This window comes from Aquarana catesbeiana, linkage group LG05, assembly GCF_042186555.1.
Source record: "Aquarana catesbeiana isolate 2022-GZ linkage group LG05, ASM4218655v1, whole genome shotgun sequence".
Classification (NCBI taxonomy): Eukaryota; Metazoa; Chordata; class Amphibia; order Anura; family Ranidae; genus Aquarana; species Aquarana catesbeiana.
In genome coordinates this window covers 319037519-319065026 of record NC_133328.1, presented here as the reverse complement: position 1 = coordinate 319065026, position 27508 = coordinate 319037519, and the positions used below count along the sequence as shown (strand labels likewise).

The window sequence follows — 27508 nt, the reverse complement described above, 5'->3', positions numbered from 1 at the left end:
GTGTATGACCGCCTGAAATGGCTACAGACTCTTCTGGCCTGCTTCAGCAGATCTTCCAACCCTGGATACCTATTTAAAAAATGTTGCACCACCAAATTGAGGACATGTGTCAACTCTCCTTGTCTAAGGGCGGACCGGAGGTTTTTGCCATTATCACACACCACCATTCCTGGGTCCAGCTAGCATAGCGTGAACCGCCTCTGGGCCTGCCCCTGCAGAGCTGCCAGAATCTCTGCTCTGTTGTGTCTCCTGTGCCCTAGACAGACCAGCTGAAGCACTGCATGGCACCTTTTAGCATGACGCATTGAATAGCCCCTTGAACGCTTAGGGGGTACTTGTAGTTCATGGGACAATTCAGCAGAGGAGGGAATAGAGGAGAAGGGGGTGGAACTGACAAATTCTGCATCATCACCACTATCTATATTAGTGTTTCTCAAACTTTTTTATCTTACGGCGCACCAAAAATATCTAAAAAATGTCACGGCACACTTGAAAAGATTTAACAATTTTTGTGGTGAAGAACTTATTTTTTTTTCATATATTTAATTTTAAATTTATTGTGAAGGATGTGCCTGCTTTTGAAAGCAAATCAGATTGAAGCGATTGTAATCTTCTTTGTACTTTCGCTTGCTTCCTTGCTTTTCATTCAACAGTTTATTTTTCAGAGTTCCAGACTTGATTAAGTGTTTTTCCATCACTAAACAATTAACAAACTTTATTTATAAGCATCCAAGTTGGAATGGAACAGTCTCTATTATTATAATATAATTAGAGCGATCGAGTTTTCCCGAGATCTCGCACAAGTCTTGAGTTACGAAAGGAACCAATGAATGACAGACTGACAGAAAGTTGCTTTTTTTTTTTATATGTTACTTTTTTAACTTTTGTGACATTGATTTACCATTTAATTTTTCAATATGTTCAAGGTTTCAAAACATTGGCAATTTTAAATATTTTTCAAAACTCCCACACCTGCAAACCTCACACGGCACACAGTTTGAGAATCACTGAGCTATATGGAGACATGGCGGCACGACAAGCTGCAACACTGAGCCCTGTCTTGCATCCTTCCAAGTTGCAAGCAGAGTTACGCATTGTGCTGTGAACTAAATATATCGTCCCTGACCGTGCTTGCTAGACCACGTGTCAGCAGTAACGTGGACTGTGTGGCTGACTGTTTTGCCCAACGATGCCACAATATTGAAGGTGATAAATGATGTAGCGCTAACAAGTAAACACAAATATTGTTATATAAGTGAAATTGTGAAAAAATGGTGATGATTTATCATACAAATACAAATCAAATGTATACAAGTGTGAGAAAGGATTTAAAGAAGTCTAATCAATAAAAAAATCTGTTGAAAAAAGCCTATACATCAACCACTGAATAATGATGAATCAAAAGTGGAAAAATATGGCACTGTCCAACATGGAAATTCTATATGAAGGAGCCTGTACACCCACCACCAAATGATAGTAGATCAAAGGTGGAATGAACTAAACACTGTCCAGTATAGAAAACATCAAAGATGGTGCATCTTCAACAAAGGAGAGAGATGTATATGCTCTTACCGTAACAGGTGGACTCAAATGTCAACGACAAAGAGTCATACAGGCAAGGTGCCGCAATCGGAAGATACACGGAACTCCAAAGGGTCCAGGACCTCAGGAAAGGAATTCGGGGGTATAGTGGATGACCTTCAAATGGACCTCCAATGGAAAGAGCACCGAAGCTGGATCTTGGATGCAAAAAGATCAACTGGACAGCAGGGCCACTCTCATTCGGATGGTATGTGAAGAAAAAAATTGCTTCCACATAGTGTAGGTCAAACGATGAGGTTGTTAATTTCAATTCTTAGATGTGGTGGCTGCATTTGTTTTCTGTTTAGGCTTTATTTCCTTTATTTCCATCTGGTGATCTGGCCAGTAAGTCTGTTGTGTTTCAACAGAACAAGGTGTCCTCTTCTCCTGTACATGTGTCCTCTTCTCCTGTACTCCTGTACAAGTACTCACTACACGGATACACTCCACTGACACACTACAATATACTGCAGTAAAACTGCAATATACTGTGGTAAATGTGCACTAATGCACTCAAATATACTGCATTAAATGTGCAGTAACACACTCAAATATACCCTGCATCAAACGTGTGAAGCGGTACCCCCATAGGGGCTGCTAAGTTATGTGGTCCACTTGTCACCCTGCCTGGCCTGGCATTCAATTGCCAGAAACTCCAAGACAATGAACAGTCTGTTGGCTTTATTTTTTGTTGTTTTATTGGGGGGAATTTAACTTGGATGGGGTATGGGAAATATAGGATGCCTAGTGGAATAATAGCAAAGTTGCTAGGGACAACTATGTATACTCTTTGTACACTTCTCCAGACTCCTCCAACACAACTCTTCACTTCCTATCTAGTGGTTCGCTCCATTCCCCCTGAATGTCGCTTCCTATTTAGTGGTTCACTCCATTCCTCCTGAATGTTGCTTCCTATTTAGTGATTCCAGCAACATCTAGCACATGGTAGCTAGGCCTGACACTGGCTCAGCCAGGCCTAAGTGACTTGCCCTTTGCAGGCAGGGACACGGGCCCCTATAATGTAGCATAAAATATGGAAAGTCATGTTAGTGCTAGCTGTCCTTCTGGTGGACTACTGCTCCCAGTCAGTCCTCTTCAGGCCCTGCCAGCCCTCCTGGCTGCAGCTGCCCGACTTCACTGCCATGACATTGCAATCCTCACCACTGGCTCCACACCCAGCTCTGACTGCTTCGTCTCTGTCCTCTCTGGCATGCCTCTCCAGACCTCCCAATTGCACATGTCACTCACCAGCCCTCCTGGCTGCAACCAGTGGTTCCCTCCTGAAGACTTGCCCAGCAGTACTAGCTCCTGCTGTCCTCTCTGACTCCTCCTCTGACTCCTTCTGTGCCTCCTGTCCAGATCCTTCATGCTTTCTTTAATGGCTCCATCCTGCACCTGAATACCAGGCCCAAGGTCACCCCCCCAGACTGGGAAGCTCCCTCAAAGGCCCCGACAGCCTAGTACTCCATCCTCAGTTCTTTCACACAACAACTCCTTCCCAGCTGGGCTGACTCTGGGTATTTCAAGGAGGCCTGCCCCCTGCCAATCCTAGTTGGGGATTGGTCAGAGCTCCCTGAAAGAGGAAGGTTACAGTGAGATGATGCTGTCTGTGAGTTATGGCTGCTACTCTGAGCCACTCCCAGCCCACACAAAACAAAACAAACAGGCCTAGCTTCCAGCCAGGAGTGCCTAAATGTACCTACACTTACTAAAAAAAAACCCTACTCTAGCCATCTACCTAGGTAGAGGGTGCTACACGTGCAGTAACGCATGGATATATACTGCACTAAATGAACAGTAATGAACTTATATATACTGCGTTAAACGTGCAGTAACGCACGGATTTATACTGGGTTAAGCATGCAGTATTGCACTGATATATACTATAGGAAACCTGCCCTGACAAATTAAACTGACACTAAAGTAAAAATGAATGGTCACACTGCACCCACAAAAACTGACACTAAAGAAAAAATGAATGGTCACATTACACTCACACTGATCTCTCACTAGATTCACACTAAACTGACTCGCTAGCAGCACTGAACAGAGCCCTGTTCTATCTCTCTCTACGCCAATATCACACTGCAAATGGCCGCTATGGGGAGAATATCTTTATAGTGTGGGCGGGACTAAGAGCAATGAGCCATGATTGGATAGAGTCATCATTACTTTCTCCAATCATGGCTCTGACAGTGCTCTGTGCCCTGATTGGGCAAAACTTTAATCACTTCAGCCAATCAGGGCTTCCAATGCACTGTGCGGTGACACAGTGCATTGTGGTTGTTCTGCGTGCCGAACAAACGGTCAAACGCTCCGATGATTTGAGTGCTCATCAAACGGGTGAACAGCCAATGTTTGGGCCGAACTCATGCTCGGGCTGAACCGTTTGCCCAACTCTAATCATTACATGCAGTATCAGTTCTAAGACAATATGTTTCCCAATTGTGTTTTCTTTTTTGCATGTTGAAAATTCTGCTTAAAATTTACAGTAGATTAATAAACAATTTTTTATATCTAAGCTCAAAGATGGAGGCTCCCATAGATTACAGTGGGGCGTGACCGGATGCAGGAGAGAGTGAGTGTGAGCGTGTAAGCGTGCAGTGTGACTCTCCACCGCTCCACGCTCTGGAGCCTACAGCGGGGGCCATTTGAAGAGCCACCAGACCCTTTAAAGCCTTTTGGATGTCCTGATTCACTTGAAGATCCCTGCGCTGTGTGGGGTATCAGGGATAAGACTGGAGCTATCCCCTCTGGAGGGGGGGACAGCCGAAGTGGAGACCCGAGCGGTGAGCGGAGAGCTGCGGAGAGCCGCGACTGAGCCGAGATCCCGTTGGGCATGGAGACACTCAAGATCTTGCGAGATCTCGATATAGGACTGTCACGGGACCTGCTGCTACGGCCATCAGCTGCCACAGTGATAGGCGAGAGAGGGAGACATAGCGAGAGGAACAGGGGAGACCGAGGGCTCCAGCCCCCCCCCAGCCCCCAATTAGCCCCTCTAATTCCCCCCTGCTAAAAACAACTTATATACACTTATCATGCCCAGGAGGCAAGCTGCAGAGGAACAACCTTCCCAGGATGGAACTCAAGCAATGCGTGTCGCTAAGGAGAAGGGGAGCCAGGTGGCTGCAGCTGCTAAGCTGGAGCGCTATGCCCACCCAACCTCCCTATAACCTGCTAAGGGGGGCAACCAACCGACAGCAGCACAAACCAAAGCCCAGACAGGAACCTCTTCAGACAGAAGGAGCCAAGGGCAGATATCCTCAAATCCAACTACTCCAGCAAGCACCAAAACAGTGAGTACCAAAGGGCTAGGGGGAGGAAAATCAGGAACTGTATCTGCAATACCTTCTGGGGTATCTGGGACAGTTATAGTGACAGGCTCTATTTTGAAGGAGGAGGAACCCTCATTGAGAGATGTCTTAAATACGTCAATGCCTGTAAAGATTCAATTACTAGTCTTGATAGCCAGCTACGAAGCATTAAGGTGGAAATACTCACAATAGGCCATGAACTGCGTAAGACCGTGGAAAGAACCACTGCCTTAGAGGAGAGATTAAGCACCGTTGAGGACGAGTTACTTCCATTAATGCGTGAATTTAAAGGGTTGAAGGAACAAATGGACATGCAGGTGGCTAAACTTGATGAAATGGAAAATAGAAGCTGTAGGAATAATCTGCGAGTGATAGGCTTGCCAGAGCGGAGCGGGGGCCCTAACCCCATAAAATTCCTGGAGGGGTGGTTTAGGGAGATATTTGGGCCTACTACCTTTACACCTCTTTTTGGGATCGAGAGAGCTCATCGAGTTCCCCTCAAAGCCCGACAGGCGGATAACTATCCCAGGCTGTTAATCCTAAAACTTTTGAATAACAACGATAAGGTGACCTTGCTACAGAAGGCCAGAGAGATGGGCGACATTAAATATAACAGGGCTAGGGTTTCACTGTACCCTCACCAGATCTCCAGAAGCGTATAGCCGAATTTATACCGATTAAACGCTTGTTAATGAAATACAAGATAGTATATGCTTTGCTATATCCAGCCCACTTGCGGGTGACAGCACTCAGTGGAACTTTTTTCTTTAATTTACCGGCAGATACAGCACAGTGGTTGGAGGAAAACAAGAAGGACCTGTAGAATTGTGGAATATAAAAGACATGGAACTGTTTTGATTATGTATAGCTATAGATGGGGGGTGGGGAAGAGGGGTCAAGTTGGTTGTGAGTTGTTTTTTTGTTTTTTTTGTTTTTCTTGAGACTGTTGCCTCCTTCCCCCCTTCTCCCCCCTCCTTCTGTTCCATTTTTTGTTTTTTTGTTTTCTTCTTAGATCTGTTTGTTATAATATTACTTTAATATCACTAAAATCACCATAATCACTATAATATCACTATAATGTAATATATGATATAGTGTGATATTGTAAAAAATGCAATGTAACATTGTATTGTCTATGACAGAATACCACTATAACATCACTATAACACCATTGCTATAACATTGATGGTTTAACATAGATGGAGTAGAGGAGTGGAACTACACTTTGGTTGAATGACACAGAGGTATGCAAGAGGGAGAGTAAGGGAGCGCAAGGGGCTCCCGCACAGGCTATAAATCGCAACAGAAATTTTTTAATTTATTAATGTTGTTGCTTTGGAATGTGAGGAGAGATTGGTGGGAGAGGTATGGAAAGGTCAAAGGTGAAGCCCTTAGGGCAAGCCCAGATGGGCAGGGGTTGGGAGGTAGGGGAAGGAGGGAGGTGGTCAGCGGGGGGGATAAGGGTAGGGCGGGGGGTGAAAAGTAGACACCACAAATATTATCACAGTGGAAGACACAAATAGGGAAAAGAGTGAGAGATGGGGAGAGAGAGGAACACACAGATTGGAGAACATTTGAAGGGTGGAGGGGAGAAAACAGGACTGGTAGTTGGTTGGTTTTCTTTTCTTTTCTTCTTTGTTCTCATTTTTTGATACATTTTGATACTTTTCCATGCAAGACAAGACATTCAGTATAAGCTCTTGGAATATCCGAGGCCTAGGAGATCCAACTAAGAGAGCCGCGGTCCTGTCTGCACTGGAAGCGAGGGGGCCTGGCTTGCTCTGCCTGCAGGAGATGCACTTGACCGGTGCTACTGTGTCACAACTCCACAACCAGAGGTTTCAATCCCAATATCATTCTGTTCACTCCTCCTATTCGAGGGGGGTCAGCATAATGATTGGGAGGGGAGTTGCGTTCTCCTGCAGGGAGAGCTGTATTGATGAACAGGGCCAATACATTTTCTTGTTCTGTTCAATTGAGAACAAACAATATGTGTTGGCAAATATTTATACCCCCCCCCCCCCATTTAAGCTGGAGGTTCTGCACAAATTGCTGGAGTTCACATTGGACAAAATGGGAACTCCAATAATAGCGGTAGGTGACTTCAATGAAGTCCTAGACAAGAGCCTAGATAGATTTTCACCAGGAAACAGACACAATACACCAGGAAAGGGTCAGTTATCTCGATTTGCTCGATCTGCTTTTCAAGCTCTTACCTCACTCTTTCTAGAATAGATATAGCCCTAGGCAATAGAGAAGCAGCATCGTTGGTAAGAAATATAAAGTATGACCCAAGAGGAATCTCAGACCACTCCCTGCTGGGGGTAACGCAGGGTGTAAGACCCACCCCAAAGAATGGAAAATCAGCCCTTGTTGGTTGGAACTGATTGGCAATCCTGGAGAAGTGATGACCGAACTAAAAGAATTTGTGCAAATCAATGCAGGGACGGCGTCAACCGAAGTGATTTGGGACTCTCTGAAGGCCTATCTCAGAGGTCTTCTGATCTAAAAAGTGGCAAGAACGAAGGGGAAATCTAGAGAGTGGGAAAGGGAAAGTAGGAGAGAGGTGATACAGGCAGAGAGGCAATATGTCGAGGACCCAACCCCAGGCAGGCAAAAGGAGTGGCTAGACAAGCAACAAGTCTATAAAATGGCCATCACAAGGAAGTCAGAGAATAGGCGGCTCTCCCTGCTGATCAGATCTAACACTCCTCCCTCCACTGTCTCGGTAGTTAGGACATCAGGTGGGGAGATTTCCACTGCTGCAACAGAGATAATGTATACATTTAGCGAATACTATAAGTCCCTGTATAAGTCTAATAGGGGAGATAGTGGGGAAAAAATGGAATGTTAATTTCAGGGAATAACAATTCTGACCCTGACAGAGAGAAACAAAATAGATATAGAGGCACCTGTGACTCTAGATGAATTACAGCGAGCAGTAGCCGGGATGTCCAACCAAAAGCCCCTAGGCCCGGATGGACTCCCAATAGAAATATACAAACGATACGGAGAGGTATTACTTCCAGAATTGTTGAAGACATTGGAATGGGCATTAAACAATGGGAAACTTCCCACTTCAATGTCGAAATCCACTATTATCGTAATACAGAAGGAGGGTAAAGACCAATTAGATGTTGCTTCTTACCGCCCCATCTCATTATTATGCACAGGTGTAAAAATCTTGGCAAAAGTGCTAGCAACCCATTTAAATCGATATATCCAGAAGCTTATACACCCCGATCAGTCAGGGTTTATCTCTAACAGGTCAACTAGTATCAATATTAGACGAGTCTTCTTAAATAGCAGCTTCCAACAGATAACACGGGTTCCAGGGCCATATTGGCCTTGGGTGCCGCTAAGGCCTTTGATAGCCTAGAATGGGACCACTTATGGAGGGTGCTAGAGAGATTTGGGTTTTGCCCCTCCTTTATTAGCTGGGTGAAATTACTCTACAGGGAACCAAGAGTAAAAATAAAAATAAATAATGAATACTCAGAACTGTTCCAATTGGAGAGAGGGACGAGACAGGGCTGTCCCCTGTCCCCCTTGTTGTTCGTCCTCGTGATGGAACCACTAGCTATTATGACTAGATCAATACCAGACATACAGGGGTTTTGGAGGCAGACAGAAGAGGATAGGATAGCACTGTTTGTGGACGACGTCTTGTTTTTTTTTTGGGAGACGAGAGAATTCATTAAATACAGTGATACAAATGGTTGAAGAGCTCAGGTGGTTTCCTGGACTGGTTATCAATTGGGAGAAATCGGCTTTGTTGCCGGTTGACCCACTTGGTAACCAGATACCGTTGGAAATCCTCCACCTAAAAGTAGTCACAAAACTGAAATACCTGGGGGTTTGGATTATGAGAGATGTAAAATAGTATCTTAAGGACAACCTAGCCCCACTACTATTTAAACTAAAGCAAAAGAGTGATATCTGGAGCCGTCTCCCTTTATCTGTAGCAGGATGCTGCAATTTAACCCTTTCATGACTAAGCCTATTTTTGAAATTTGGTGTTTACAAGTTAAAATCCGTATTTTTTGCTAGAAAATTACTTAGAACCCCCAAACATTATATATATTTTTTTAGCAGAGAATCTAGAGAATAAAATGGAGATTGTTGCAATATTTTATATCACACGGTATTTTTGCAGCGGTGTTTTAAACACAAATTTTTGGAAAAGGGACACTTCCATGAATTTTAAAAAAATCAAACAGTAAAGTTACCCCAATTTTTTTGTATAATGTGAAAGATGATGTTACGCCGAGTAAATAGATACCAAACATGTCACGCTTTATAATTGCACGCACTCGTGGAATTGAGACAAACTATGGTAGCTATGAATTTCCATAGGCGACGCTTTAAATTTTTTTTACGGTTACCAGGGTAGAGTTACAGAGGAGGTCTAGTGCTAGAATTATTGCTCTCGCTTTGACGATCGCGGCGATACCTCACATGTGTGATTTGAACACCGTTTACATATGCGGGCGCGAGCTCGCGGGGACGGGGCGCTTTAAAAAAATTTTTTTATTTATTTTTAGATTTATAAATTGTGTTTTTAAAAAAAATGAGGTTTTTTTTTTACTTTTATTGCTGTCATAAGGAATGTAAACATCCCTTGTGACAGTAATAGGTGGTGACAGGTACTCTTTATGGAGGGATCGGGGGTCTAAAAGACCTCCGATCCCTCCTCTGCACTGCGAAGTATTCAGATCGCCGAAAACGGCGATTCTGAATACTGTATATGTTTTTAAATTCAGCGCCATTGGCAGCCGAGTAAACGGGAAGTGACGTCATGACGTCACTTCCGCATTTACATTGAGAAGGCTGGAACGAAGCCGCCCACGGCTTTGTTCCAGCCCGCCCACAGCCGCCGGAGACAACCGACTGGATACCGGGCCTCCCGATCGCACGGGAGGCCCGGTAAGAGCGGCGGGAGGCGGCGGGAGGGGGGGGATGTCCCCTCCCGCTCCTCCGGTATAACAGCCGAGCGGCTTTTAGCTGCATCGGTTGTTATACTCGGGTAGCCGATCGCCCGCTCTAAACAACGGTACCAGGATGATGCCTGCAGCTGCGGGCATCATCCCGGTATAACCCCGGAAAGCCGAGTACGCATATCTGCGTACGGTCGGCGGGAAGGGGTTGATAAAGATGATATGGCTACCGCAGATATTATACCTGTTCTACAACTCCCCTATTTGGATAAGCCAGAAGTGGTTTAAAAAAAATAGAATCCTTTTTAGGGAATTAATTTGGAAGAAGGGCCAATCCAGGATAAGCAAACTATGCAGATATCGGTTAAACAGGGGGGTATGGTGGTCCCGCATCCAAGGTCATATTTTTTGGCAGCCCAATTGCAACACCTAGCGGGCTGTGGAATCCCAGGAGATATAGTATATTAGTGGAGGTAGTAGAGGCAGACTCATTTACTTGTAGATGCCCGACGATAAAACTAGTCAGTAAAGTATGGCAGACAACGAAGGCACTGTTGGGGTATGAGGGGGTAACAGAATACACCCCTCTATGGAACAACAAAAACTTGGTGGAATTAAGAGGCATAGAGAGGCCCAGGGAATGGGTGAGACAGGGCATCAATCGACTATGCCAACTATATGAGGGTAACTTTATGAAAACATTCCCAGCTTTAAAATGGGAATTTAACATACCAGATCATTTATTTTATAAATATCTCCAAATTAGGCACGCTATATAAGCGCAATTTAGGTCGCAGAAAATGGAATGGACCCAGAGCCCTACTCTTTCAAAAATAATCAAGTCAGATACATCTAAAGGACTAATTTCAGAGCTATACACTAGTTTGGGAGATAGAATAGTAAATAGAGCAGGACCTTCTAGGAGCAAAGCGGGATGGGAAAGAGATCTAGGAGCAATGACTACGGAGGAATGGGACAGGATTTTGAAACGGGGAGCACTAATCTCAATTTGCCCTTTACAGAAAGTATCTCATCTGTTCTTAATACATAGAGTCTACTATACCCCCAAAAAAATGTTCAAGCTTGGGTGGAGACAAAATGATGAGTCCCCCAGGTGTAGGGTGACAGGGGATTTTATCCACATGGTATGGAAGTGCCCGAAGCTATTTAGATACTGGGTGGAGATAATAGATAGGATAAATAAAACCTTTAAGACTACTCTAGAACCGGTGGACAAAATATGCCTACTAGGGAATATGGAGATAGGTAGTGCCCCGATCAACATCATTGAAGTAGTGCTGAGATGCCTATACCAGGCGAGAAAATTGATCACACAGAAATGGCAGGGGCAAAACCCTCTGACTGTGAAGAACTGGGTAGAGACTATAAACTCAATAGTTTGGAGTGTGAGAGTGGTATATATTAGGCAAGGTAACAATAGGAAGTTCGAGAGAATGTGGAGACCCTGGTTAGATGAGATGAGGTGTCCCCCACAGGGCCTCTGTTTACCCTCGGAAGTTAAATTAGTAGGCTGAGTAATTAATAGAAGTATGCACATAACCAATGATTAAGGGGGGGGGGGGGGGGTTGTGAGGGAGAAGAAAGCTAAACATATAAGGTTTTTATGTATTGTAAGATAACACACAATATTGTATAATGTTGTATTTCTCTTCTGATAATCATGAAATAATAAAAAAAAAAAAAAGAGTTTGGGACCAAAGTTCACAGAGGAGCTTAACCACTTCAGCCCCGGAAGGATTTACCCCCTTCCTGACCAGAGCACTTTTTACAATTTGGCACTGCGTCGCTTTAACTGCTAATTGCGCGGTCATGCAATGCTGTAACCAAACGAAATTTGCGTCCTTTTCTTCCCACAAATAGAGCTTTCTTTTGATGGTATTTGATCACCTCTGCTGTTTTTATTTTTTGCGCTATAAACGGAAAAAGACCGAAAATTTTGAAAAAAAATGATATTTTCTACTTTTTGTTATAAAAAAAATCCAATAAACTCAATTTTAGTCATACATTTAGGCCAAAATGTATTCGGCCACATGTCTTTGGTAAAAAAAATGTCAATAAGCGTATATTTATTGATTTGCGCAAAAGTTATACCGTCTACAAACTAGGGTACATTTTCTGGAATTTACACAGCTTTTAGTTTATGACTGCCTATGTCATTTCATGAGGTGCTAAAATGGCAGGGCAGTACAAAACCCCCCCAAATGACCCCATTTTGGAAAGTAGACACCCCAAGGAAATTGCTGAGAGGCATGTTGAACTCATTGAATATTTATTTTTTTTGTCCCAAGTGATTGAATAATGACAAAAAAATAAAAAATAAATAAAAAAAAAAAAAAATTACAAAAAGTTGTCACTAAATGATATATTGCTCACACAAGCCATGGGCATATGTGGAATTGCACCCCAAAATACATTCAGCTGCTTCTCCTGAGTATGGGGATACCACATGTGTGGGACTTTTTGGGAGCCTAGCCGCGTACGGGGCCCCGAAAACCAAGCACCGCCTTCAGGATTTCAAAGGGCATAAATTTTTGATTTCACTCCTCACTACCTATCACAGTTTTGAAGGCCATAAAATGCCAAGATGGCACAAAACCCCCCCAAATGACCCCATTTTGGAAAGTAGACACCCCAAGCTATTTGCTGAGAGGCATGTTGAGTCCATGGAATATTTTATTTTTTGACACAAGTTGCGGGAAAGTGACAATTTTTTTTTTTTTTTGCACAAAGTTGTCACTAAATGATATATTGCTCAAACATGCCATGGGCATATGTGGAATTACACCCCAAAATACATTATGCTGCTTCTCCTGAGTACGGGGATACCACATGTGTGGGACTTTTTGGGAGCCTAGCCGCGTACGGGGCCCCGAAAACCAAGCACCGCCTTCAGGATTTCTAAGGGCATACATTTTTGATTTCACTCCTCACTACCTATCACAGTTTTGAAGGCCATAAAATGCCAAGATGGCACAAAACCCCCCCAAATGACCCCATTTTGGAAAGTAGACACCCCAAGCTATTTGCTGAGAGGCATGTTGAGTCCATGGAATATTTTATTTTTTGACACAAGTTGCGGGAAAGTGACAATTTTTTTTTTTTTTTGCACAAAGTTGTCACTAAATGATATATTGCTCAAACATGCCATGGGCATATGTGGAATTACACCCCAAAATACATTATGCTGCTTCTCCTGAGTATGGGGATACCACATGTGTGGGACTTTTTGGGAGCCTAGCCGCGTACGGGGCCCCGAAAACCAAGCACCGCCTTCAGGATTTCTAAGGGCATACATTTTTGATTTCACTCCTCACTACCTATCACAGTTTTGAAGGCCATAAAATGCCAAGATGGCACAAAACCCCCCCAAATGACCCCATTTTGGAAAGTAGACACCCCAAGCTATTTGCTGAGAGGCATGGTGAGTCCATGGAATATTTTATATTTTGACACAAGTTGCGGGAAAGTGACAATTTTTTTTTTTTTTTTTTGCACAAAGTTGTCACTAAATGATATATTGCTCAAACATGCCATGGGCATATGTGGAATTACACCCCAAAATACATTCTGCTGCTTCTCCTGAGTATGGGGATACCACATGAGTGGCACTTTTTGGGAGCCTAGCTTCATACGGGGCCCCGAAATCCAATCACCGCCTTCAGGATTTCTAAGGGCGTTAATTTTTGATTTCACTCCTCACTACCCATCACAGTTTCGAAGGCCATAAAATGCCAAGATAGCACAAAACCCCCCAAAATGACCCCATTTTGGAAAGTAGACACCCCAAGCTATTTGCTGAGAGGCATGGCGAGTATTTTGCAGCTCTCGTTTGTTTTTGAAAATGAAGAAAGACAAGAAAAACGTATTTTTTTTTTCTTTTTTCAATTTTCAAAAGTTTGTGACAAAAAGTGAGGTCTGCAAAATACTCACTATACCTCTCAGCAAATAGCTTGGGGTGTCTATTTTCCAAAATGGGGTCATTTGGGGGGGGTTTATGCCATCTGGGCATTCCATGGCCTCCGAAACTGTGATAGGCAGTGAAGAGTGAAATCAAAAATTTACGCCCTTAGAAAGCCTGAAGGCGGTGCTTGGTTTTCGGGGTCCCGTACGTGGCTAGGCTCCCAAAAAGTCTCACACATGGGGTATCCCCGTATTCAGGAGAAGCAACAGAATGTATTTTGGGGTGTAACTTCACATATTCCCATGGCATGTTTGAGCAATATATCATTTAGTGACAACTTTGTGCAAAAAAAAAAAAAAAAAAAAAAAATTTGTCTTTTTCCCGCAACTTGTGTCACAATATAAAATATTCCATGGACTCGACATGCCTCTCAGCAAATAGCTTGGGGTGTCTACTTTCCAAAATGGGGTCATTTGGGGGGGTTTTGAACTGTCCTGGCATTTTATGCACAACATTTAGAAGCTTATGTCACACATCACCCACTCTTCTAACCACTTGAAGACAAAGCCCTTTCTGACACTTTTTGTTTACATGAAAAAATTATTTTTTTTGCAAGAAAATTACTTTGAACCCCCAAACATTATATATTTTTTTAAAGCAAATGCCCTACAGATTAAAATGGTGGGTGTTTCATTTTTTTTTTTCACACAGTATTTGCGCAGCGATTTTTCAAACGCATTTTTTGGGGAAAAAACACACTTTTTAACATTTTAATGCACTAAAACACACTATATTGCCCAAATGTTTGATGAAATAAAAAAGATGATCTTAGGCCGAGTACATGGATACCAAACATGACATGCTTTAAAATTGCGCACAAACGTGCAGTGGCGACAAACTAAATACATTTTTAAAAGTCTTTAAAAGCCTTTACAGGTTACCACTTTAGATTTACAGAGGAGGTCTACTGCTAAAATTACTGCCCTCGATCTGACCTTCGTGGTGATACCTCACATGCATGGTGCAATTGCTGTTTACATTTGACGCCAGACCGACGCTTGCGTTCGCCTTTGTGCGAGAGCAGGGGGGGACAGGGGTGCTTTTTTTTTTTTTTTTTTTTTCCTTATTATTTTTTTGCTTTTTTATCTTATTTTTAAACTGTTCCTTTCATTTTTTTTTTTTTTTAATCATTTTTATTGTTATCTCAGGGAATGTAAATATCCCCTATGATAGCAATAGGTAGTGACAGGTACTCTTTTTTGAAAAAATTGGGGTCTATTAGACCCTAGATCTCTCCTCTGCCCTCAAAGCATCTGACCACACCAAGATCGGTGTGATAAAATGCTTTCCCAATTTCCCAATGGCGCTGTTTACATGCGGCGAAATCTAAGTCATGAAATGCTCATAGCTTCCGGATTCTTAGGCCATAGAGATGTTTGGAGCCATTCTGGTCTCTGATCAGCTCTATGGTCAGCTGGCTGAATCACCGGCTGCATTCTCAGGTTCCCTGTTGGTACAGGAGAGCCAGAGAAAAACATGGAAGACGGTGGGGGGGGGGGGTCATTCCCTCCCACTGCTTGTAAAAGCAGTCTAGAGGCTAATTAGCCGCTAGGATTGCTTTTACATGAAAGCCGACCGCTGGCTGAAAAGAATGATACCAAGATGATACCTAAACCTGCAGGCATCATTCTGGTATAACCACTCAAAGTCCAGCAACATACCAGTACGTTGCTGGTCCTTGTTGGGCATATATTGTAAACTTTTTTTTCATGCAGCCTGTGGGCTGAACGAAAAAAAGATATTGATCGGTGGGTATGCCCACCATTAGAATACCTCCCTTCATCCACCCACTTCTAATGATGGGCATACATGCACCATTTATATATGCCGAAGCATGGGGGCATCCTCCCGCAAAAGGCAGGAGCAAATTGCTCCTCCACCCACTGCCCCCACGCTTCGGCATATATGCTGAAGTATGTAACTGTGGTGGTGAAATCACCTCCGACAGCGCTGGAGTCACGGCTTTATGTATCGTGGGAGCAAACGCTGTTGCTGTCAAGATAAATAAATCCGCGCTGCAACTGAATGGCGTATCTGCTAAGCAAATGATGGTTAACAAAAAACAAAGTAACATTACAGTATAACAGTAATACTTACCATACCTGCAAAGCAAATACAAAAAAAAAAAACATAGTAAAAAATAAAACATTTAACGCAACCTGTGCCTACCTAAAATATATATATGCCGAAGCATGGGGGCATCCTCCCACAAAAGGCAGGAGCAAATCGCTCCTCCACCCACTGCTGCCCCCACGCTTCGGCATATATGCTGAAGTATGTAACTGTGGTGGTGAAATCACCTCCGACAGCGCTGGAGTCACGGCTTTATGTATCGTGGGAGCAAACGCTGTTGCTGTCAAGATAAATAAATCCGCGCTGCAACTGAATGGCGTACCTGCTAAGCAAATGATGGTTAACAAAAAACAAAGTAACATTACAGTATAACAGTAATACTTACCATACCTGCAAAGCAAATACAAAAAAAAAAAAAACATAGTAAAAAATAAAACATTTAACGCAACCTGTGCCTACCTAAAATATATATATGCCGAAGCATGGGGGCATCCTCCCACAAAAGGCAGGAGCAAATCGCTCCTCCACCCACTGCTGCCCCCACGCTTCGGCATATATGCTGAAGTATGCAACTGTGGTGGTGAAATCACCTCCGACAGCGCTGGAGTCACGGCTTTATGTATCGTGGGAGCAAACGCTGTTGCTGTCAAGATAAATAAATCCGCGCTGCAGCTGAATGGCGTACCTGAAAACAAAAAAATGGTTAAAACACATTAAACTATAAAAAAATTACATACCTGAAAAGCAAACATGATAAAACATAACAATAAAACATTGCAGAATAGAATACAGTAAAAAAGAGAAGAACAATAGAGAGAAAATAGAGAGAGAGAGAACAATAAAAACGACAACTATTTTTGGTTTTTTTATTTTATATTTTTTTTGTGTATTTTTTTTTTTTTACTTTTTTTTTTTTTTTTTACATTTTTTTTTTTTTATAACTGTAACTTTTAAAACTGTAACGGTTCCAGGTTTGGGTCTCTCAAAATGCGATGGCATCTTGGGAGACCCTGTGAAAGTGTGTCCTAGTCTGTGCAGTGCTGTACCCTACGCTAAAACTCAACTAGTGTATGGTAGCATTCAAAACATTCACCAATGCAAAGACCAGGATTGCCAGGACAGGAGGGACAATAATACCGGGTGTCACGCCTAAATCCGCGCTTGCTGCAGACACGACATTTTCTTTGGGGGGCTCGTTGGGTAGGGGTACTCTCGAGGACATAAGGAAAATGCCTCTCATGCAGCCGGCCTACTGCATTTGGTTGGGGAAGGTGAGGTGGAGCACCGTCTGGAAACAGAAGGGCTCTGACGATCTCTTCCTGGAATTTAAGGAAGGATCCAGTCCGTCCTGAAGCTCTGTATAGCACATGAGCGTTCAGCAAAGCCAATTGAAATAAGTATACAGACACTTTTTTGTACCAGCGTCTGGCCTTACGGGCAATTAGGTACGGCGCCAACAACTGGTCGTTGAGGTCCACCCCTCCCATATTTTGGTTATATTCGTGGACACAGAGGGGTTTCTCCACAACACCAGTCGCCGTAGTAATTTGGGTCGTCGTGTCTGCATGAAGGGAGGTAAGAACGAAAACATTCTTATTGTCCCTCCACTTCATAGCGAGCAAATTATTACACTGCAAGCAGGCTCTCTCCCCCAGCCTAAGACGGGAATCTACAAGCCGCTGAGGAAAGCCCCGGCGATTAGGTCGCACGGTGCCACATGCTCCAATTTGATGATCAAAAAGGTGACTAAAAAGTGGCACGCTCGTGTAATAATTGTCCACGTACAAGTGGTACCCCTTTCCGAATAAGGGTGACACCAAGTCCCACACTATCTTGCCAGCGCTTCCTATGTAGTCAGGGCAGTTGATCGGCTCTACGTGACTATCTTTGCCCTCGTAAACCATAAATCTACATGTATAGCCTGTGGCCCTGTCACAGAGCTTATACATCTTGACCCCGTATCTGGCACGCTTGCTGGGAAGGTACTGTTTGAATGACAAGCGGCCAGAAAATTTAATCAGGGACTCATCAACGCAGACAACTTGATGGGGGGTAAACAAGTCTGCAAAACGTTGGTTGAAGTGGTTTACGAGGGGCCGAATTTTGTAGAGCCGATCGTATCCAGGGTCTCCACGAGGACGACAGAGTTCATTGTCGTTGAAGTGCATGAACCGCAAAATCTGCTCGTATCGTGCCCTGGCCATGGAGGCAGAGAACACGGGCATATGGTGAATTGGGTCAGTGGACCAATATGACCGCAACTCACTCTTTTTGGTTATGCCCATGTTGAGGGAAAGGCCCAGAAAGACCTTAAATTCGGAGACCGTAATTGGTCTCCAATCTCTGGCAAGGGAGGACTGGGGAATAGTGGCGATGTGTTGACCAGCGTACAAATTGCTTTGGTCCACAATAGATCTATAGAGATCTTCGGTGAAAAACAGTGAATAAAAATCCAGTGGCGTAAAATCAACTGTTTCCACCTGAATTCCGGGTTGGCCAGTGAATGGGGGCAATACGGGTGCTGCAGAAGTGGTGGGTACCCAATTCGGATTGGCCAATGCAGCAAGAAGGGCACTATGGGCACGACGGGCCTGTCTTTGTCTTCTTGGTGGCAGCGGGACATTACTTGTGCTTGCCACCTCACCAGCTTGAACTGCACTTATGGGACTCGCCACGTCACCACGTGATACTGCAGTGCTGGATGTACGACCAGGGTGTACTAGGCCGCTGGTGCTTGCCAGTTCACCAGAAGGAGTAGCGGCACTAGTACTGCTCTGCTCCATACGAGGGACCTGCGGTTCTTGCACTTCAAGGACAGAAGAAGAAGTTCGGGGTCTGGTACGCCTGACCCTAGCAGGGACCACAACTCCGTCGTCAGAGCTATCTGTCATGGAGCCGCTGTCCTCTACAGGATCGTATTCTGAGCCTGAACTTGACAGATGAGTGACTTCCTCTTCACTATCTGTCATACTCAGAAACGTGTAGGCCTCTTCACTAGTGTACCTTCGATTTGCCATTTTGGCCTCTAAATTTAGGGGTACACTAGTGAGACTCACAGGCAAAAAAGCTCCTGACTGTCAGCGATTGATTCAAAAAGCTACCAAAAAACTGTTAGCGATCGCAGGGATCAGACCTGACTCTGCGACCGCTGCAGTTATGTGTGCTTAGTGTTTTGTGACAGTTATCGATTGATACTGCACTTGGGTGGGGTGGGCTGGGCTGGGCTGGGCCGAGGAGCAAAACGCAGGTGCTAGCAGGTATCTGGGCTGATCCCGCTAACACTGCGTTTTTTTGGGGGACCCTAAACTGCTGGGGAGTATAGATCTGATCGGATCAGATATCGATCCGCTCAGATACTATAGCACTAAGGGAGGTGTATGCTGCGTGCGTGGGTGTTAGCGGTACTGGCGCTAACCTGACGCTGCCTGGGGCGACGCAGACCTAAGCTGACCCTAAAAACTTAAGTTATATCACCGCCGGGCAATTAGGGGGTTAAACCTTTATAAGGTAATAAACGGCGGGTGCCCTAAAACTATAATAAACTGTAATAAACTATAATAAACTACAAAAAACAAACCAACTAACCAGCGTCACCCGTAACAATTATATGGTGATCACTGGTGAAAGGGTTAACTAGGGGGCAATCAAGGGGTTAAAACCTTTAGAAGGTAGTATATGGGGGTCCCTGTCGCTATAAAACACTGACAGCGAACCTATATACTTACCTCCCTAACTAGCGTCACCTGTGTCACTAATACAGCGATCAGAAAAACGATCGCTTAGTGACACTGGCGACGGGGGGGGTCACGGGGTTAAAACTTTATTAGGGGGGGTTAGGGGGGTACCCTGGACCTAAGGGGGGTACCCTAGACCTAAAGGGGGCTAACCTAACTGCCCTAACACTTATAACTGACACAAACTGACACCAATGCAATAATCAGAAAAAAAAAAACCTGCTATTGGTGTCAGTATGTGTGGGGGTACAGGGGGGTGATCGGGGGGTGACTGGGGGGTGACAGGGGGGTGACAAGTGTGCCTGCGTATTCTACTGAATGTGTAGTGTTGGTGCACTTACTTGGATGTCTTCTCTCCTCGGCGCCGGACGAAAAGACCGACTAGAGGAGAGATGACATCACTTCCTCGGCTTCTGTTTACATTCACAGAAGCCGAGGAAGCACATCATTGGCCAGGAGCGATCGCGAGGGGGGAGCCACGAATGAGTGGCCTCCCCCTCACCTCCGATCGACCCTGACCTCGATCCGACCGCCGCTGGCACCGGGGGGGGGTCCGATCGGACCCCCCACCCGCGGGCAGGCAAGGACGTACCTGTAAGTCCTTTTGCCTGCCCGTGCCATTCTGCCGACGTATATAGTCGTGCGGCGGTCGGCAAGTGGTTAAGGAAGCAGTGTGGTTTCCACCTACATTACAGTGCAAAAGTTCTAGGCAAGTGAAAAAAATGCTGTAAATTAAAAATGCTTTCAGAAATAGAAGTGTTAATAGTATATTTTTATAAATTACCAAAATGGAAAGTAAATAAATAGAAGAGAAATCCAAAGCAAATCAATATTTGTTGTGACCACCCTTTGCCTTCAATTCTCCTTGGTACACTTGCACACAGCTTTTGAAGAAACTCGGCAGGTAGGTTGTTGAAAACATTGTGGATAACTAATAGGGATGAGCTTCGACTCATGTTCAACTTGAACATCGGCTGTTCGCCAGTTTGCCGAACAGCGAACAATTTGGAGTGCTTGCGGCAAATTCGAAAGCCGCAGAACACCCTTTAAAAGTCTATGGGAGAAATCAAAAGTGCTAATTTTAAAGGCTTATATGCATTGTATTGTCATAAAAAGTGTATGGGGACCTGGGTCCTGCCCCAGGGGACATGGATCAATGCAAAAAAAAGTTTTAAAAACTGACGTTTTTTCGAGAGCAGTGATTTCAATAATGTTTAAAGTGAAACAATAAAAGTGTAATATTCCTTTAAATTTCGTACCTGGGGGGTGTCTATAGTATGCCTGTAAAGGGGCGCATGTTTCCCATGTTTAGAACACTCTGACAGCAAAATGACATTTCAAAGGTTAAAAGTCCAGAGTACCTGTTGCCATTTTTCTGCACCCCAGTTCTTATGGTTTCCTCCACAGTTGAGTCACTTAGCATTATTTACACGTCAAAGGGAATGCCTTTTTGGATGCAATTCTTTCATGAAGACCACTTCTGGCCAGACTTCTCCAGACAGTAGATGGGTGATCCTGGGTCCCAATAGTTTCTACCAGTTCTGTGCTGATGGCATTAGTGGACATCTTCTGATGTCAAAGGGAAGTAAGCATGATGTGTCTTTCATCTGCTGCATAAAGTTTCCTTGGCCAACGACTGCCTCTACAGTCCTCAATATTGGCTGTTTCTGTGTGCTTCTTAGTGTAGCACCCTCTAGTAGTGTGCTAGGTATTAGTGTAGATTTGTTAGTGTAGGGAAATTTCTTAGCTCAGGGCTAAGCCTGGGCTGTGAATCTGGGTCAGGTTTCAGTGAGTCAGGGCTGGATGCCTCATCCTAGCAGCCTCTCTGGTGCCTCCCCCTGTTTTCTGGGACATTGGAGAATGTTCTAGACATAGTGGATGGAGGTTAGGAGGAGCTGCTGGGATTATTTATGAGGGCATCAGCCAATCCCCAGTAAAGGGCAGGCAGGCAGGAGGCAGGCCACCTTATAAATAGGCATGAGTCATGCCAGCAGAGGAGTTGGGTGGAAGATGGAGATGGAGTGCTGAGGAAGCTGTCTGTGGCCCTCAGGAGTGCCCCCTAGTCTTGGGCAGGGTGACCTTGGACCGGGGCTCAGGTACTGGGAGGATCATGCCATAACAAACAGAGGAAGTCCTTTCTGCAGGCACGGAAGCAAGGAGAGAGGACAGCAGGAGCAGGTCCGCACTACTGGGAGATCTCCTGAGAGTCAGCTGGGTGGGCTGGTGAGTGTCAGTCTGGAGTACTGTGGTAGAAAAGTTAGCATAGGGGGCTAGAAAAGAGGCAGCTGGAGCCAGGTGGATTGGCAGTGCCTGAAGAGGTGGTGCTAGGAACAATAGCCACAGGAGGAAGAGTACAAGTTGGACACTGTTTTTTGCTGCACAACCAAGGGACCTCAAGTTCCTGCCTGTAATGGGCCATTGTCTTTAATCTGGCTTAGTGACTGTCAGATCTTCACCCAGTGGTCCAGCTGGGTTCTGCAAGCAAGTGTGTGCTGGAGGAAGAAGTTGAGCTGTATATAGACTATATATAGAGACTGTATATACTGTATGAAGGATGTCCCTGAAGTTTTGCTAAAGTCAAGTGGGCATCCCATAATCTTCCAACTCTATCCAAGTTATTAACCCTCAAAGAATAACAAAAATAAAGTCATGGACTGTTCTCTGTCTCTGGAATGCCTGTGGAAATTCCCGTTTTCCATTTACCTGTATTTGCAAATGCATGTGACTAAAACCTCTGTTTTTTACACAAATTGTTGAAACATTTTTGGTCTAGTTTGTCAGTGTGCTGTGAAATTTATATATTGTGTTTGTTACATGAAAAGTCCTTTCCATGTGTGCCTAACTTTAAAAAGCTAGTTTTAAATTGAATGGAGTGGGTGGCATTTTTTTTGCTTGCAAATATATTATTTTATCAGAATTTTTCATGACACGTTGCTGATGATATTTTTATATCTGTCTTTAACTTACTTTCATGATCATAAACTTTCAGTAAATTTCCACAATTGTTTTTTTCTTTTGGAAGATTAAAAAACTCAATATGATCTAGGCACAATGTCAAATTTTATTTAATGGTATATTATTTATAGTCTGCAATTATATCACACCTACATGTGTCACTCAACATTAACTAAGCCGAATAGTGATGTTAATGTGGCATTAAATCAAGTATTCTGTAAGTTACTCCGCCATAACTATAAATGTACATCTACGGTATTTTCCCCAGGCGCTGTTCTGTATTTAGTGCTTTGTGTACTGTATTTACTTCATGCAATGCTTTAAGGCTCTGAAACATCAACAGAAATCTATTTTAGATAAAATGAGTTCTTCTTTCAATTACCACAAATCTCATTTATGCTGATTTTAAAGGGAAAGATTATTAGATCAAATGTATCCTCTTTGTTCTTTTGTTTGTAAATGTTTGTGCATATACATACAGTTGTGCTCATAAGTTTACACAACCTGCCAGAATTTATGATTTTATTTTTCAGAGAATATGATAACAAAAAAACTTTTCTTTCACTCATGGTTAGTGTTTGGCTTAAGCCATTTATTATCAATCAACTGTGTTTACTCTTTTTAAATCATAATGACAACAGAAACTAGCCAAATGACCCTGATCAAAAGTTTACATACCCCAGTTCTTATTACCGTGTATTGTCCCCTTTAACATCAATGACAGCTTGAAGTCTTTTGTGGTATTTGTGGATGAGGCTCTTCATCTTCTCAGATGGTAAAGCTGCCCATTCCTCTTGGTAAAAAGCCTCCAGTTCTTGTAAATTCTTGGGCTGTCTTGCATGAACTGCACGTTTGACATCTACCCAGAGTGGCTTAATGATATTGAGGTCAGGAGACTGAGATGGCCACTCCAGAACCTTCACTTTATTCTGCTGTAGCCAATGACAGGTCAATTTGGCCTTGTGTTTTGGATCATTGTCATGTTGAAGTGGCAACGAGGGTCAGTTTATTTGGCCATAGTTATATGTGCAGTAAGACTGATATAGAGTTTCAGCTAAGAAGCCATTCCTGTACATTTATGTTAAGAACATTTGTGACAGGCTGTGGTTAAACACTGAATTCACCCTTTCCCCCCCTTAGCATAGACATCTGTGCTCACCACACTGACGCTCACCTTCCTGTAGCTAGAGTATGTTTAGCTGATTAACAAGATAGATAAGGAAACCGCAAGAGCAAGACCTTCAAACTTTGCAAGAGTACAAATAATTCGCTTTGCTAAATTGCTTTGCATCAATAAGAGTAGGTTGGCTGTTTTAAAAGGTTAGATGTTTGTATAACGGAAATGTACCGCCTGTTCGCTTGTGATGCAATATGTTGAAATTATATGTACTCTTTATGAGCTGTATTTTGGACACTTGACATCCGGACACGAGTTGGGTCAGGCGATAACAGTCAGACAGCCAGCCTCTCGACGGATCGAGAGAAGGGAAGCCTGATCACCTTCCGAGAGGAATGTCCGTTCAGATGATTGTGCATCTTTCAGACAAATCTTCAGTCAGTCAGTAATTTTTGGGTGGGAGTGTCTGGTATGATTATATGTGTATGAGACATCACTTTGTGGTGAGGCAACAGTTGACCTCTTCTAAGTGCGGTTCCTGGCCGGGAGACCGCACCCAGGCCACTGACCAAGGGAAGCGTTGTCTATTGTTCCTACTTGTGTCGAGGATTCAGACCCCTTACTGAATTCTCATCATTTACCTACCCACTGTGTCTGTCTTGGTGTCTTTTAGGTTACAAGTATAGGTGGGAAACATAGTGTTGAATCTCCCCTACAGTCCATAATCTCCAACTTTAGGAAGGGATTTTCTAAAAGCTGCAATTTAAAACTTAGTCCTGAGAAATTAATAACATTGTGTGAGAAAGATTGGCCCCGCTATGGAACGCGGTGGTCCCCGCAGGGAACCTTTGACTTAGAGACCATTGACCGATTATTTGAAAATATTAGGTCAGACTCACAGAAACATGACCAAGACGCACCTTCCAAGAGGAATGTTCATCCGGATGATGGTGCATCCCTAGAATAAATCCTCAGCCAGTCAGTTAGGAGGAATGTTTGTCCGGATTATTGTGCATCCCTCAAACAAATCCTCAGTCAGTCAGTCAGCTAGGAGAAATGTCCGTCTGGATGATTGTGCATCCTTTGGACAAATGGGAGATAAAGACCTGCAGTGGATAGAAGCCACAAAAAAGAGGAACAGTGCAGAATTATGGTTATGACAAGAGTAGTGCTACTGACAAAACAAACAAAACACATATATCTTCAAACCGGAAAGACACATTAGCCTCCCCCATATGTAGAGGAACGAACCTCAGATAGAGACAGGTCAGAGCCATGTCCAAATGCCTCGTCCAGTAAACAAAGAGGACTCAAGTTGTTGTCCACCTATATCAGAACCGTAACACTCTGGGTATAGGCAGGACAGAAATAGGGAACTCAGTAGTAGTCAATGGGCTCCCCAATCAAGTGTCCACTTCCACTCCAAGAAATCCTGATGCACATAGCCGGACCCTTGTCCCGTCTTTCAACATACCTCTGCAAATGCCCCTAAGAGAATAGGCGGTGGGGAAACATCGGACTCTAGTTTACACCCCTTTTACCACAACCAATTTACTGAACTGGAATATTCATAACCCTGCCTACTCTGAGAAGCCCCAAGCCATGACAGATTTGCTCCGGTCAATAACTCAGACCCATAACCCGGACTGCCAGCAACTTTTATTGACCTTTTTTTAATACTGAGGAGAGACACAGAATTAATCAAGCAGTGCAGAAGTATAAAGTCAAAAGACCCTTCCTATTAGAAGAACTTTGTAGTTGGGGGGGGCATCAAGTCCAACATCAGTTCCTGTACATGCCAGATTGCCCTATTCCCTTGCTGGACAGAGACTTACTTGCTAAACTCAGAGCACACATATACTTCCAATCTGACGGACAGGCTATCCTAAAATTGCCCCATCCCTTTGAAGCCCGCATACTGCAAGACATCCCGGGACTATGGGCAGAAGACAACCCACCAGGATTAGCCAGACACATTCCCCCAATCCTTATTGAATTAAAATCAGGAGCCACTCCAGTCAGCCTGAAACAGTACCCAGTCTCTCGAAAAGCCCTAGCAGGAATACAAAAGTTCTTGAACAAATTCCTACGCTATGGAATTCTAAAATCCTGTCAGTCTCCCTGGAATACACCTCTTCTCCCAGTACAGAAACCCGGAAAAGCAGACTATCGTCCTGTTCAAGACCTCAGAGCGGTCAATCAGGCTGTAATGACCATCCACCCAGCGGTCCCGAACTCATACAACCTATTGGGATTAATACCAGGGGAGGCCACCTATTTCACAGTTCTGGATCTAAAAGATGCCTTCTTTTGTCTCAGAGTGGCAGAACAATCCCAGCGCATTTTTGCTTTCCAGTGGAAGGACCCAGAGACTGGGGTGAAAGGACAACTGATATGGACACGTTTACCCCACGGATTCAAAAACTCCCCTACACTATTTGGAACAGCCCTGACCCAAGACCTGAAATCCTTCAAGTCTGATCCTGAGAATAGAGTCCTCCTTCAGTATGTGGATGACCTATTAATTGCCATCAAAAATAGAGAAGAGTGTCTTCAAGTTAATAATGAACTGTTACAATTATTGTGGGAGGCAGGTTATAAGGTGTCCCGGAGAAAAGCGCAATTGTGCCAAGAGACTGTAAAGTACCTGGGATTCAGAGTATCACAAGGACAGAGACAATTGGGAGAAGGCAGGAAAGAAGCTGTTTGTCAGATCCCCATCCCGACTACCAGACGGCAAGTACGTGAATTTCTGGGGGTGGCAGGATTCTGCCGAATCTGGATACCGGACTTTGCCACAAAAGCCAGACCCCTCTATGAATCCACAAATGGGGGAGAGAAGGAACCCTTTCAATGGGGAGAACAAAACAGAGCATTCCAAGACATTAAGGTTTCCCTAATGCAGGCTCCAGTGCTAGGCCTGCCGGACAGCCAAAAAGTCTTCTATTTGTATGTCAGTGAAAAACAAGGAATAGCAGTAGGAGTCCTGACACAATACTTGGGATCGTGGCAGCGCCCTGTAGCATACCTTTCGAAACAAGTGGACACTGTAGCTCAGGGATGGCCATCCTGCCTGCGGGCCATCGCAGCAACAGCCCTCCTTGTGGCCGAAGCTGACAAGTTGTCATTAGGTCAGGAGACTTATGTCCGACTTATGTCCGAGTCCCACACCAAGTACAGGCGTTAATGGATTACAAGGGAAATCAATGGTTAAGTACCAGGCTATGCTTTGTGAAAATCCTCACATCCACTTAGAGACTGTAAACACTTTAAACCCAGCCACTCTGCTCCCCACCTCACAAGAACCCCTAACTCATGACTGTCTCCAGGTAATGGATGAAGTGTATGCGAGTCGACCAGACTTGAAAGACAGCCCCTTGGAGAAGTCAGACGCCGAGTACTTCACTGACAGGAGTAGTTTTGTAAAAGATGGGGTCCGCTATGCAGGCTATGCAGTTGTCACACTGGAAGCAGTAGTAGAGACAGGATCTTTACCGCAGGGAACCTCAGCACAAAAAGCAGAACTTATTGCACTAACCAGAGCATTGCAACTGGCTGCGGGACTAAAACTGAATGTCTATGTAGACTCCAAATATGCCTTTCTGACCCTTCATGCACATGGGGCCCTGTATAAGAAGAGAGGACTTATTACATCTGGAGGGAAGAGCATCAAATATGGGACAGAAATACTAGAACTGTTAAAGGCAGTATGGGCCCCCTCTGAAGTCACAGTGATACACTGCAGAGGCCATCAAAAGGGAGACAACCGAGTGGCTAGAGGAAATAGGAAAGCAGATCAAGCAGCCAGATAA

At 44.1% G+C, this 27508-nt stretch overlaps 1 pseudogene; it reads left to right on the top strand.

Annotated features, from left to right (window-relative positions):
* The first annotated feature begins 1590 nt into the window (after positions 1-1590).
* Positions 1591-27508, top strand: LOC141146009 (uncharacterized; annotated as a pseudogene).